The 11568-nt window shown below is 36.0% G+C and overlaps 1 long non-coding RNA gene across 2 annotated transcripts; it reads left to right on the forward strand.

Annotated features, from left to right (window-relative positions):
- The first annotated feature begins 4175 nt into the window (after positions 1 to 4175).
- On the forward strand, positions 4176 to 6644 carry LOC141602436 (uncharacterized). Of its 2 annotated transcripts, XR_012524444.1 has the most exons (4): positions 4176 to 4480; positions 5163 to 5349; positions 5456 to 5506; positions 6148 to 6644. It is a non-coding gene; the product is annotated as an uncharacterized LOC141602436 (long non-coding RNA). The 2 variants fall into 2 exon arrangements; XR_012524445.1 differs by having other exon boundaries at positions 4218 to 4480; positions 5178 to 5506.
- Positions 6645 to 11568: the final 4924 nt, after the last annotated feature.

The following is an 11568-nucleotide window of genomic DNA, read 5'->3' on the forward strand; positions in this document are numbered from 1 at the left end:
ATTAGGAGGAGTGTCCGTGCTACCTAGCGTCTCACTCAACAATTAAAATAGAGTTAAAAAATGAAAGAAGGTTACGTGAGGTTTTAAATTAAAGCGGTATTAACGGGAAAAGGGAACACACATCGAATGTATTACCTCAGACCTTATTTCTTTTTGAGCATATTTGTATTTTTTCTGAGTTTATTAAAGTTTATAAATTAGATTTTTATTTTTTTTTCCGTCAAAATTCAAATTTAACTAAGCTTATATATGATGTTTTTGAGTTGTATTGTATTTTTTTGAGTTTAATGTTTAAATGAATGAACACGAAAACTTTATAGTAGAACTCATAATTTTGAAAACAAAACTCAAAAAACTTTATTATAATGCTCAGAAACGTATGCAACTGGTGTCCTGGTGGTAGTACATCGGATGTATAATCTACTTATTACAGTATTAACTTTTAAGCAAGACCTGTTGTAATTTATGCCCACAATTTTTGGACGAAATTTAATAAACGTAATTTTAACTAACTGAATAACTTAAAGTTTAATACACCCCGTTTAAATAAAATAGTAATAAATAAAATGAAACAAGATAACTCTAAATAACACCTAAATGAAGACATGTGTTAAAAATCAAATGAAACGGGATAACTCTAAATAACACTTACACAGAGGTGTGTAAAAAATATGTGTACTCTAGGTTATGAGGATGTACATAAGTATTTAACGTATACCTCCGAGGGTCAGATTTAGGTTGATCGTTTTTTTTTTTTTTTTTGTCTGGCCTAATTCTCAACCTTTCACTTCTCTTGGCCCTTACTCAACTTGACCTCACCCCGACACGAGTTTCGTCCAGATCTCGATGGTATACTAGTAGAAAATCACTATATCAACTCAAAGCCCTATTTCAATCCAGTCATATACGAATGTGTATAGATTACTTCTTTCCTTTGATTTTTTTTCTTATCTTCAGTGTGCCAATATCGTTCCTCCAAAGACTGCAAATGATCTGAGTTGGCTTGCCATCGAGCCCTTAGAAATTGTTTGCTTCCAAGTTCAACAAACCTCAAATTGAAAGAGTTTTAGATTTTTTTTGAGTAGGAGTATAATTTTAATATTTTTTAATTATATTATATTGTACGTGTGACACCCCCACATACCAAGGTGCCTTACCAGGACCACCCTAGCATGAGAGATCATCACCATCTCGATTACCCGAGGCAATGTATATCAAATTGACCATAAAGAAACATATTTTAGATAAATAAGTTTAAGTGATTACATATCCAAAACCCAAAACTGTAAAGTGAAATACATCTATTCCAAAATACCAAACCAACTGAAAGAAATATAAGTTCAAGACACAGTGAAAGACTCTAGTGACACGTGATGACTCCATCCCAGCTATCCCTCGCGCAAACCATCTCACACCTGCTCAATAACTGTTCACCATCTCCGAATGGATCACCACAATTTTTAAAACAATTATCGAGGTTAGTTTACTGCATAAACAAAATAAGACAAGTACGAAAAGATAATCAGTTGTTCACCATCCACCTCCAACTCCCAATCACATCATGTAGCTGACTACACACTAAAGTGTGTAGCCCTGCCAGTGGGGGACCGCAACCGTACCCACCTAAGCCCCGTTCATCAACTAGCGATAACCCTGTTCATTAATGTGCAAATCCCCTCCTGTGGCGGGTTCCTCAGAGGGCGAAACCAGGGCATGAAGTCACTCCCGTAAGTGACTCCACTCAGGCGAGGGCGCACCTCGCGAACATCACCAACAACCATCACAACACCACCACCAAACTCCAATCCAACAACAACAGATAATCATGATATCAATCGTACAAACAATCACAACACAATCTTAAATCAGTTAAAGAGTAAACCGAGTAGGGAAACTCTACCTTAGCAAAAACTGCAATGAGACAATCAAACAAGCTAGAAAGGCCCCTCTACGAAATCTCCACCTAACAATAATCACATAATTCCAATTATCATATGCCAAAACCCCTTTTCCCCCAAATCACAAATTAGGGCAAAACCCTAAAAGATAAATCAATGGAACTTATGAAATCAGAAGCTTACCGACACAATCGACGCAAGGAAAGATGAACTACGACACACGAACGATCCACGCACTTGAAAGAGATTTGGAGAGAATTAGAGTTACGTTGTATTGCTTAGGTTTTGTAAAAATGATTAAGAACTCTAAATCGCGTCTTATATAACTCTAATCCTTTCTAAATCAAACCGCGGAAATAATACCCGTCATACCGGATACTCGGTCGAGTGTAGAGTATACTCGGTCGAGTATTCCCATACTCGGCCGAGTATTCCTGGGCAGTAAACTGTCCAGAAACACACGACACACTTACTCGGCCGAGTAAGCCATATTCGGCCGAGTACCAGACTTAGAAAACCGTGGTATTACAGTACGGAGTAGTATTTTCGAATTTAACATTTCTAAATTTTTTGTATGGATATAAAAGTGAGAAAAAAAGACAATATTAAGGCATACCATGTCCTTGCGGAAGAAGGCTTTGAGGTCGCTACGGCCTCGTCTAGGGCGGAGGAGAGGAGATTATGGAACACGATTTGGAGTATACCGGTGTTTCCTCGGATAAAAATTTTCATGTGGCAATTGTGTAATGAGGCTCTTGCTACAAAAGGTAATATTATGAAGCATATTCAAAGTACAGATGGATTATTCCCGTTTTGTCTCAGGGAAGAGGAGACTTACCTCCATTTAGTTTGGGGCTGCAGTGGTTTAGGAGGGTTGTCACGGTTGTGGGATGGATTGGAGCTCGAGCGTGTTGATAGAAGGGGGGTTTGAGAAGGTGTGGGAGTGGGTTAGTGAGGTGGTGAAGAAGCTTCAAGTGAAGGAAATGGTCACGTTTATGGTAGGATGTTGAGCGCTATGGGAGAGACGGAATAAGTGGGTCTTTGAGGAGGAGTTTCGGGGTCTCGATATGGTGCTAAAGAGGGTTGAGGAGATGCAGGAAGAGTTAGTGAAGAGTGGTGGTAGGGTGGAAGGGAGAGGTGAGAGGCAGCATCGAGCGGAGGTGCGAATGGTCTTTCGCCAGGAGAGGCTCTAATAAAGTAGCTCATGAACTTGCTAATTAAATTGGCACCGTGGCAAGTTGGTGGAAAAGTTTGCTTAAATAGTTATCCTACAAACATTATAATCGCTGCTTCATGTGATTTAATAATTACGTAATTCTTAATCTTTTTTAGAGGTTTCGTTCCAAAAAAAAAAAAAAAAAAAAAATCGACCCAACACCAACTTTTTCCAAGCCAAACCCAACCTTCAATTTATTAGGCTCGAGACGCTCGACAACCTCCTAAGTCCTAACCGAACCCACTAAGCCCAAAATTCCGAACCCATCCAAACTCGAGCTTCAATATCAGATCGGCTCGATTACACCCCAGTTCCTCACTTCGTCCTATTCTCGTCTTGTTCAATTGTACAACACCGGACCTTCACTGTCCTCGTCTTCCATCGATCAACCAGTTTGCGGTAAGTTTTTTGTTACCTCATTTGTTACCTCATACTACTACGAGTATCATTTTTCGTCCTCAAACGTTTTACCTTCCTCATTTCCATTCTAATTTGAGGAATCAATTAATTTTGGTGCAACCAAATTGGGGATTTACTCAGTTAATTAGGGTTTCGTTAATCAATTCCTATGCTACCAGTTCAATTCAGCTCTCTTCTGCTTTCTATGCTTCATCTATTTCTCAATTGGTTGTTTACTTTCAGAGTTTCTGTAATTCAAAAAATTGTTTGTTAATTTGAGCTGTTTGCTTGGTGTTCTTTAATTGATCTCATTGTCGATTACCCGAAACCCTTGGTTTTGATAAAGTGGTGTTCTTGTCGATTAATTGTATGGTTTTACGAGTTGAACAATCGAAACTGGACTAATTTAGGTTGTATTATATTGGTATAATGGCGAAACCTACTGACAAATGTTGCGAGCAGGCCCGATCCCGAGGTTTGTGGGGGCCCTAGGCAAAAGTGTAGATTAGAGCCCTTTTAAAAAACACAAATTCTCATTTGTGACGGACGTTATCCGTCACAAGGTGAAGACGGGGCGAATCGATACCATTTACACTAATATGGGGCGGATAGTGGATAGATAGTGGATAGTGTATTTGAGAAGCTAGTATTATTTTATTAGTGGTGGGGGACAATTAGTACATACCCATCAAATCTGTGTAAGAGGCACGTGAAAAATCAACACAAACACAACCGCATGCTACCAAATCTTCCCATCTTCAAATCTTCAACCTATATTCTTCATTCTTCATATTCATCCATCTAACAATCACCAAATGTTCATCACAAATTCATATTTTTAATTAGCTTTGTAAAATCCTCATAAATCCACAACAAAAAAAAAGGCTGAAATTGATGTTGAACACGGTATTGTTAACACTGAAATTATTGATGTTGAAAACGGAATTGTGGATGTTGATGAGTAAAGGTGTGTATTTTTTAATTTAAAGTTATTTTTTTTGTTCATCAGATTTTAGGGCAACAATATGTTTGGGTCGATATATTTGCATTTTTAGATCAAAATTTACGGCTGAAATTGTTGTGTTGTTGTTGTTTAATTACTTTTAGTTGAATGTTTTACTTCATAGGCAACCATTTAGGACGATAATAGACATATTCATCAATATAATGCATGATGTAATGTATTCTTTTAGATGAAGTAAATCTTTGTTGTTGTTGTTGTTGTTGTTGTTGTTGTTAAATTAGATGAAGGAAAATATCAAATTTTGATGAAGATTCTATTAATGTTGGAAACTTAAATTTAAAACTAATGTTATCAAAATATTGCTTGCATATATTTAGGGTATTTACACATTAACTTAAACTTCAAATAACTTCAAAGAAATCTCATCACAGATAAGCAATTATCAACTATGTACAAGATTTGATTATTCAATGCAAAGCAATGGTTTATTGATAACTGTACAATATGTTCAATGGAAAGGAAAACTGGCGTGCATTAACCATATGTTCAATGTGTAATGTCAATTTAAATGCTAGCTGAAAAGTAATTATTCAGTAATATATGTGATCATTTTAGCTTATAATGTGACCAGTTTAGAGTTCAGTGTTACCATTTTAACCAAGGCTATAAATTTATTGATTGTCAGGTACTGATCTTTCAGGCACTTTACTTGGAATAAAAGCTTCAAAATGGGAACTCATTTACAACTTGTATGTGAAGCATTTGTGGGTATAAACAATCATTGGTCCAACGTTATGTTCGGTTGTGCTTTCTGTCGAACGAGAGGGAAGAATCATTTGAGTGGTTGTTCAACGTTTTCAATGAATCCAGGGGTGAGTATGTCCGCCCTGTCTCAATTTTCACTGATCAAGACCAAGCAATAGCAAATGCCATCAAAAAATATTTGACATTTGTGACTAATTATTAAACAATTTGCAGGAATCACTACGTGACCATATTTGAGCTTATATGTTATCACTTTAAGCTAAGGTGATATCCTTTCTTAACATACAAGTGATTTTTTTTCTACTGTGGCCACCTTAGCTAACAAGTGTTATGTTTTCAATTTTTCTTAACATCTAAACATATTAAACAAACATGGTGATATGAAATCAAATTTTGATAATGTCACCACCTTACTTGTTTAAACATGGTCACATATTTGTTTAAAGTAGAACGTGTCACAATGTAACCATTTTAGCGTGTAGTAACATAGGCTAACATCGTTGCATTTCTGTCATATTGTCTTATGTCACCAGGTTCCTACATCAATGTTGCCTTCTTAGGTTGTAGCAACATAAGCTAACATGGTTACATTTGTGTCATAATGTATTATGTCACCACGTCTCTCATCAATGTGGCCTTCTTAGTTTGTAGCAACATAAGCTAACATGGTTACATTTGTGTCATAATGTCTTATGTCACCACGTCCTTTTATAAATGTCGCCTTCTTAATTTGTGGCAACATAAGCTAACATGGTTACATTGTGTCATATCCTCTCAAGTCACCACATTCTTACATAAATGTTGTCATCTTACAGTATATTAACATAAGCTAAAATGGTCACAATGTGCTTTATTGTCTTAAGACATATTATACATTGTTATTATGGATACATTTTCTTCCTCAGGGTGGTAACATTTAGGACATTGCTGCTTTCTAACATAAGCCAGGATGTTGCTGATGCAAGAGTTGTTGTGGATAAGCTGTTTGTTAAGGCTAATAAGGAGGTAACATTGATGCTTTCTAACCTTAATATGGAGGAAGAGGAAACAACTGTAGATGCTACCGTGCCTCCTATTCTTAACCCGTTATGTTGTACGACAAAGGGCCGCAGTCAACGAAAAAAAAGGAACATGGGGCCAAATTAAAGAAGAAGGCTAAGAAAGGGACTAAAGTAGAGAGTACTATGTACGTCGCTGTCCCTCGTCTTATATGACCATTGTAGGTGATAAAAATGTGTAAGATTTGCAAGCATGATCACCCATATGTGAGGGTGAATTTCTGTTTACATGTAAACATAATACTCTAAAGATGGTGACATATCAGTGGTTGTTGAATATGTTACCACCTTAAGCTGAAATGTACCATGTTTGCTGAATGTTATAAAGACAAGTTTCTGCAAAATGTGATCATACTCTAAAAATGGTGACATATAAGTGATTGTTGAATATGTTACCACCTTTAGCGAAAAGTGTACTTATGTTTGCTGAATGTTATAAAGACAAGTTTTGGCAAAATGTGATTAATGTATGGGAATATGTTACCATTTTAACTAGATAATGTAAGGTGATAAAAATTTAAGTTTTGCAACCATGATCACCCATATGTCAGGGTGGATTTCTGTTTACATGTAAACATAATACTCTAAAGATGGTGACATATAAGTGATTCTTGAATATGTTACCACCTTAAACGATAAATGTACCTATGTTTTGCTGAACGTTATAAAAAGACAAGTTTTGCCAACATAGGGATGATAAGTTCTGCTTCATAACATGGTCACACTGCTGTACAACATGAAAATCTCACGACATTAATGCTAAACTGTCACCACATTGGTATATATATATATATATATATATATATATATATATATATATATATATATATATATATATATATATATATATATATATATATATATATATGACAACATTGTTATGTTATAAGGTTGTTACAAAACAAGGATTGTCGCACAATCCCCACCATCATGAAGGTCTTAAAAGTGTGAGCCAAAATATTACATTGTTAAGCCAACCACCAACTACTTCTCCAAAATATTACATCGTTAATCAACACCGACGGTTACATTAACGGTCTCCAAAGCATTGTCCACCTGATCAAGACGAGGTCGTTTTCCAATTGTTGCGTGAATGTCTCTTCTGATGCTTCCGCTTCTCCGGCATCTGCCTTCTGCTTTTGCTTAACATAGTCTTAATAAAATGGTCACATAGTTTGAAAGGATGCTTAACATACGTTCCTTCCTTTCTCTGTCTTTTTCTTTTTACAACCACAACCCCTTCCGATAACTTTCTCTTTGAGCTTTGTCCATCCTCTATGTTCTTCGACTTTTCAGCAACACCTTTCATTTTCTGAGTACTGTTTGCACATGAAAATCTATAGTTGGTCAAACATTGTCTAACATAAAAGGATTTCATAATGACTGGTAATCAGACTGAGTCTATAATGTTCCCATCCCAAGATATTTATTCTACTTTAAAGTGGTCACATTTTACATATACAAAATATGTCACCATTGTTAAAACATAGTTGTTACCCTGTAAATGTTAGTTAAATTGGTCACATCACCCAAACAGGGTCACATATCTCAGTTATATTGGTCACATATGATCTCAAATGCAACTAAGTGTACATGTTACCATAACAAAGGAACTAAGTGACCATTTTAAGAAACTAAATGTACACTAAATTGGTCACATATCATCACAAATGCAACCAAGTCTATTATGTTACCAAGTCTATTATGTTAGCTTGGTCACATGTCACCATGTTAACAAATTGAGTGTTCACTAAATTGGTGACAATATCATTGGTCTATTATGTACCCATCCTAAGATATTATTCTCCACTAAAGTGGTCACATTTCAGAGTAAATACATACCACAAGGATATGTCAGACACTTAACCTTTATTCATCACATGATATATGGTGCAACTACTACCTAAAATGGTCACATTTTACATATTACAAATATGTCACCCTGTAAATGATAGTTCAAATCACTCAAATAGCACAATTTATCCCTTAACAGGGTCACAATTCTTAGTTACATTGGTCATATTTTGCTCATAAAGCTGTCACATATACATTAACAGGAACTTCAGTTTATTATGTGGCCATCTTAAAATATTGAGTTTACATTAAAGTCTTCACATATCATCTCAAATTCAACTACGTGTACATGTTACCATAACCAAGGCAGCTAAGTGACCATTTTAAGAAACTAAATGTATACTAAAGTGGTGACAATATCTTTATTCTATTATGTTACCATCCTAGATAAAAGATCATTAAGTAAACTGGTCACATTTCATAGTAAATACATAACTTAAGGGTATGTTAGACACTTAAGCTTTATTCATCAGATAACATATGGCCACATTTTAAAGATATGAAAGATATGAAATATGTTATGGCCACATTTATAAGTTAAATTGATCACATTTTGCAGATAAGAATTTCACATATACATTAACAGGTCACATTTTACAGATAACAAAAATGTCACCATGTGATAACTATAGCTGTTACCTTGTTAATGTTAGTTCAAATCACCCTAATTGGTCACTTTTTGCAGATAACAATCTCACATATATATTAACAAGGTCACATTTCTCCATAAATTAGTCACAATTTCCAAATGTCACTATGTCATTGATAGATATGTTATGATGTTATCACAAATGCAAGCAAGTTTACTAATTTACCATCTAATACCCACATTGGTCACATTTTACAGCTAACAAACATGACAGGGTCACATTTATCAGTTAAAGTGGTCACTTTTTGCGATAAAATGGTCACATATATTGCTTACCATCTGCCGTGCTCCTCTCTTCTTTGCTTATCTTCTTTGCACCAAGAGCTGCGGCCATTTTCACCACTTTATTCAGCACCTCTGTCAAACCACCATCACCACTGCCTTCCTCCTCAGCACTGCCTTCCTTCTCCTCCTCACCACTGCCTCCCTCCTCACCAGTGTCTTCTGTATCCTCTGAGATGTCGTCTGACCCATCACTTTCTTCCCTTTCATCTGTTTCCATCGGCTCTCTAAATGATACCCATGTTTTCACCTTCTCTTTTCCCTTCTGCATCGCCTGCTTTCCTCTGCCTTTCTTCTCATCTAATCAATGACACGTCTAATTAATTCATTTTACCAATAAAAACAAATTCAATAACCCTAATCTCAACAAATCTGACAAAACTGACTACCATGACAATTTCTAAACAAAACCCGACTTCACCTGACATTATTGCATACTAAACAAACATTTTTTTCCCATTACACTAATGATACCATCCTTAATAACAAAACCTGACCTGATTTTAAATACATTAACGATACCATCCTTTAGTAAATTAAAATCACCATGTTCAACAACAACATTCATTAAATCTAAGCATGCATGCACGGTTCATCAACAATATTTAACAATAAACACCATTTTTTTACCTTATCTTTTCTGACAAAACATTCAACAACAAAAAACATTCAACAAATTCAATAATATCATACCTTCCATATTTTTCTTCGGGGGTGTCCTCCTCGCCATTTGTTTCTTGCCCATCGAATATTCAATTATTGAAGAGATTAAGTTGATGGACGGAGCTTTCGAAGATGTAAGACTGAGAAAATGGCGATTTTTAATGGCAAAATGACTATTATTGTAGATGATACAGTGAGAGTGATGAGAAAGTGTGAAAAAAATGGTGTTTACTGAGAGTGATGAGAGATGAGAGAAGGTGAGGTTGAATTATTGTTCTGACATTAGACGAAATATGGGGAGCTCACCATTTCTTTATTATTTTTTGCTTTTGCTTTCCCAACATGCAATATATTAAATACTTCCTCCATTCAACTCCAAACTACCATAGTACACTTTTCACGTTTGTCAACGCATGTTTTGCGCGGTAAATATCATTAGCTACGTATATGCAAAAATTATAAAAGTTACATATTTTTAATGTACTCGTAAAGACGAATCAAATAAGATCCCACAAGAATATATTTTCACTTATATATTGAGAGAAAATTGCAATTGAAGATTCATTTGTGAATAGTATGCAAAAACCAATATGGTAGTTTGGAGTTGAATGGAGGAAGTAATAAGTTACACATGCCCCACTAGTATTCACATTGCTCAATTTGGTATCGATTTGGCCCGTCTTCACCTTGTGACGGATATACTCCGTCACAAGAGAGACTAATTGTTTAAAAAAATACAATGTATGATCATTTTCTTTAAATCTTTTTTTTTTTTTTTTTTTTTTTTTTTTTTTGGCAGCTGTAAATAAAGATATACCTAACTAGGTTTATACAAATGACATTTGACTCATTTGGTCAAATGCACTTATTATAGGAATACCACCATAAGTAAAAACAACAAAGTAGCTACATCCGCTAACATAAGAGTGTTGATGGCGTACGGCTGTCTGCACACAAAGAAGATCTTCAACATCCCCATCATCCTTGAAGGGGCAACTAGAGCTGGCCAAATGGTCGATCATACCTTTACTCATCTTAACAGACAAAGCTTCGGAGAAATACCTGCAACAAGACACAAAAATGTGTCTCGGAGATTCATCCCCTTGGCTATGAAAAAGGGCATCTGAAGACCAACGAGTAGCTTGAACCATCAAGAAAGCACAAAGTGCACTTACGTCACTAGGACGTAGAAGGAAAAGGCGGAAAGCAGACCAAAATCTGTCTCCAAAGGAGCAAAAACTCCTGCACTTTAGAGGACAATCCCTATAGACAAGAAACTCGTAGCCTAGAAAAGCGAGAAAGTATATAACCAGCAATAAAGTAAGCAACTTGCACAGACCCCTAACCAAAACCATCTCAAAAAGCCAGAAAGAGATGGACCCAACACCAGCCGATCGTAAAATTACATTTGTTGTTTTTGACTCTCTAATAAGATGACAAACTAGTCCCCGAATGGCTAAGGGACAGGACACCCTCAACCAAAAGAAGTTTATTATTTGAATAAATAAAAGACAAAGACATTGATTACGCATTAGAAAAAGGGGGAACCACCGCAACCGACACAACCACCATCACCACCAGACCCTACCTTCACCAACCAGTCTCAACATAGAAAATGCAACCCTCAAAAACAGACCTCACTCCAAACGAAAACGGTGGCGGAGACAACCGTGACTTCACAAAAAACGCAGCAGCCCAAACCAAAGACACCCATTTCACCTAACAAAACCTCCCAGGACCACCGCCTTACATGCAACAAGACCAAAACAAAGCCACATCCGACTCCCAGCCTAATTTCCAAAGAAAGTGGCAAACCCAAA

Source organism: Silene latifolia, chromosome 9 (assembly GCF_048544455.1).
Source record: "Silene latifolia isolate original U9 population chromosome 9, ASM4854445v1, whole genome shotgun sequence".
Lineage (NCBI taxonomy): Eukaryota > Viridiplantae > Streptophyta > Magnoliopsida > Caryophyllales > Caryophyllaceae > Silene > Silene latifolia.